The sequence below is a fragment of the Gopherus evgoodei genome, unplaced genomic scaffold (genome assembly GCF_007399415.2).
Source record: "Gopherus evgoodei ecotype Sinaloan lineage unplaced genomic scaffold, rGopEvg1_v1.p scaffold_328_arrow_ctg1, whole genome shotgun sequence".
Taxonomy (NCBI): Eukaryota; Metazoa; Chordata; order Testudines; family Testudinidae; genus Gopherus; species Gopherus evgoodei.
The window spans coordinates 6,262-10,341 of NW_022059992.1; the positions used below are offsets into that span (position 1 = coordinate 6,262).

At 47.1% G+C, this 4,080-nt stretch overlaps 1 non-coding gene across 1 annotated transcript; it reads right to left on the reverse strand.

The window, feature by feature from the left end:
- Positions 1–1,801: 1,801 nt before the first annotated feature.
- Positions 1,802–1,875, reverse strand: TRNAT-UGU. The gene has a single exon. It is a non-coding gene; the product is annotated as a tRNA-Thr (tRNA).
- Between the last annotated feature and the right edge of the window lie 2,205 nt (positions 1,876–4,080).

Here is a 4,080-nt window from a genome sequence, read left to right on the forward strand (position 1 = left end):
AGGAAGGATAATAACATTTCATTCCACTCAATCCTAAAGTGATTTGTAACCAGCCAACACCGGTCCTTTTAGGAAAGTGGCCCCATCATGCTGCATCGCTAGGCAGAGTAGGTGTGTCTATGCAAACACAGGCTGTTCCTGAAGTCTTTCCCCCAGCTCCTAACTAGATGTGAGGAGGGAGCTCAATCAGCCCCTGCTTCCGCTTAATATTTAAAAAGTACATATTGTACCTATCCCTGCTGGCCTTAGATTTCTCCTACTGTCTCATTCTTGACCACTCAGATGAAATAGCCAAGTGGTTAAAGTGGCCGACTGCTAATCTATTGTTCTCTGCATGCATAGGTTCAAATCCCCTTCTTTCTGGATGCATTTAGTTTTCACCCCTCCTTTATAGACAACCATCTCCCCCTTTGCTACAATGACAAACCAAACAATGTTGCTTCTTGCAAACAAAAACCTTCTTAGAAACTCAGACCCCACCCCCGATTTAAATAAAATGTCTAAATCCCAGATTTCTACATAAAGAAAGAAAGAAAGAAAATCTCTAGTCCTGTATTTCTTAGTTTTTGTCTCTAAAGGTAACATCCTCATCATCTCCCCCAAACACCCTGGGAGCCGCCCAAATTATTAAAATACCCTCAACTCGAGCAAAGCCAGAACAGTGAACCAGAGCTAGTGTCTAGGCCAAGCTGTTCTGAAGGAGGCAACTCAAACATTATCTCCCTGCTTCCCTTGGCAAGTTCTGACTGAGAAAACAAAATTCCCCAAACTGAAAAATTTTGCTGAAAAACCAATACTAGTCTGTTTGGGGACTTTGGTTTGAAAGTATTATTATTATTCTCTTCTGATTTCTGAATCAGTTCAGTCTTTGTCCTCCAGGTGTGTTTCCAGCTGTTGAGTTGTGGGGAAGAGAGGCCAAGTCATGATGTCTCTTCCCCTCTTTCATAGTTTCATCTAACTTGCTAGGAAGCTCCTTTGCTACCATGTGAGTCAAGCGGTGTCCATTGTCTCTGTGCTATCTTGGAGAAGCCTGCATTGTACACGGTTCCTGGCATAGTCCTTGGGAGTGTGGATACCTTCAATGGGACAGCAGCGAGTCTGGCTCCTCCCTTGTCGCACCTGAAAGGCTGGTGGGGGGCATTTCTCAACCTCATAACATATCTCAGTAATGCACACAGAGCAAAACTTCATAACTTCCCAACCAATGCGAGCACACACAGTCCAACAAAATATTAATGTTCAACAGATCAAGACTTTTGAAATGATACCTCACCAGGCAGACTTTGTACAAACCATGTCATCATTATATGAGAGTGGTGAATATGGGGCTTCCAGGTGCTGCTCTGAGCACAGTGTGCTACACCTGGGCTTCCATTGCAATGGAGACGTACCCTTGGAGTCCATCTCTCCTGGGATAAAGATGGCAGCAGGGCTGACCTGGGTCATCTGACTTGGGATCCTGGATGTAAAGCTGAGGGGCTAAAAACTGTGGTGCAGATATTTGTGTTCACAGTGAAGCCTGAGTTCAGAAACCCTCGCCCCTCATGGGGCCTCAGAGGTTGGGCTCATGCCCATATGTCTGCATTGTAATTTTCCAGCGGTTGGGAGGGAGGTTAGGAAGTGGAAAAGGTAAAACCACATTGAGGGAACTGGACCACTGACCTATCAGCTCTCAACACCCAAACTTTCAGTCACTCTATTATCAATGCCTTTGAGTGTAATTTAAACAGTAGGTCCACCTAGCTCTGAATCTTGTCTTCTGACAGTAGCCAATACCAGGTGACCCAAAAGCCACTAACCTAGGCACTACTGGGAGTTGAACCCAGGATCTCCTGTTAACAAAACAGGTACTTTAACCAACTAAACCATGGTGCCTGCTGTTTTTTCATGCTTATGTGCTCACACCTGAGTCTCTGACAAGTCCCACTGGGCCCTGACAAGCATTGCTCGTGTTTGGATTCTGTAAAGCAGAGGAGCAGGTGAAGTTTTGCTCCCAAGGTGTGTGTGTGATTCTTTGGCCAGGTCTACGCTACAAAATTAGGTTGGTGTAATTACATTACTTAGGCTGGCAATGCAGTTATATCAACCTAATCCCAGTGTAGATAGCGACTCAGCTGTTAGAACTTTCTGGAGCTATGAAAGGGGAGGGGCCCAGCCTCTGTAGCAGGAATGCAGGGCAGATGAGTTCATGGCAGACTTTATGGGATGCTGGTGGAGGCCAGTTATGGTGATGTAATGACCAGCAGCATTTACACTGACAATTTGTCACTTTAAGTTTGCTGCAAAAAGCTCTAGGCCTCTCGTCGAGGTGGTTTAATTTTGTCACCAAAACAGGGCAGTTTTGTAGCCAGACGTGGTATTGCAGTGTGTACACCAGCCACAAGCTGCCGACTGAGGGAGTGTTGTGTGTTTTTCACACACCTGAGCAATATAATGATGATGAAGTAACTTTGTAGTGCAGACCTGGCCAAAGATTCACACACACACACGACTTGCAAGGAAAACGTCACCTTCTCCTCTGCTTTGCAGAATCCAAACACATGCAAAGCTTGTCAGGCCCTGGTGGGGAATGGCAGGGAGTCAGGTGTGAGTAGACAGTGTATTTTAGCCACAGGAAGGAACTGTAGCTTAGCTGGGTCAAGCAGCTGCTTCTTAAACAGGAGATCCTGGGTTCAACTCTCAATGATGCCTTGTTGAGTAACTCTTGGGGCACCTGGTAGTGGCTACTGTCAGAGGACAAAACACAGAGCTAGATGGGCTTTTGGTCCAGCCCAGTATGGCTGTTCTTATGGTTTAAATTACACTCACAGGCACTGACAATAGAGTTACTGAAAGTTTGGGAGTTAAGAGCTGATAGGTCAGTGTTCCAAGCTCTTTGCAGATGATCCCATCCCTCCGGGACAGGGGCAGGTCTGGGCTCTCACACCAAATGGCACATTGTGGCTGACAGAATCTGCAGGCAGCTCTTTTAGTTTCCAGTAAGGATTGAGTGCTGCTTTGTGCACCCTGTGTGAGAAAGAAAATCCTAAACTGCCCTTTGAAATAACGAATGCAGCAGGACGTGTTCTTGTCTTTGCCCCAAAGCAGACAGACCAATGGAGAAATGTCATGAGTCCATGGAAATACTCCACTGCCATTTTACGTTTTTTGCTTGCTAAATTCTCTCCCAATCTTGTGAGGTCCAGAGCCCGGTATTGAGCCTGAGCCGAGATGTCTACTCTGCAAATTTATCACCCCACAGCCCAAGCCCCGGGAGCCTGAGCTGGCATGGGACAGCCGGGGGTTTTTCATTGCAGTGTGGACATAGCCTAGCATTATGTCTACACTGCCATTAACACACTCAAGTCACTATTCTCAAACCCTGGGTCAGTTGATTCAGGCTTGTGGGGCTTGTGCTGCAGGGTTATAAAATTACAGTGTAGACACTTGGGCTTGAGCCCACCCTCTGAGATCCCACGAGGGGTGAGGGTCTCCGAACCTGGGCTCCAGTCTAAGCCCCAGGAATCCAAATCAGATTATCCAGGCCAGCAAGGCCACAGGGATTTTATCACAGTATAGATGCACTCTCAGGGCATGTCTACATTGCAACGTAAGCCCAGGGTTAGCAGAAGTCATGTCAGCAGCCCCAACACATAAGCATAAACCATGAGGAAAAGACCCACCCCCTAAATAAGCTGGGCAGTGTCCTTCCCCCGACAGTTCATAAGTCCAAGAACCAAAAGTCCTTTAACATGAACCATCCTCTCTCTGCACCCCACTCACAGCTGCTGTCCTTTGTCAGTGCAAGGCCAGAGGTGCCTCTGTACAGTTCACTTGCCATTCTGGGTGGAAGAGGGGGAAAATAAGAAGGCACCATACTCACTATGTTGTCTAGGGACTCATTCATCGCTCCACAGCCACCCTGTCCTAGAGTTGGTCTAACAACTACATTTTAGTATTGGGACCCAGGCCCCAGCCCACTTGGCTTTGGAACCTCTGTCCACTGGCTAGCAAGTGCTATTGAATTGAGGGTGAGTCCCTCATTCGGGGTCTGCCGAGCACAGTTGTGCTGCCCTCCATTCACACAATAAGGATAACAAC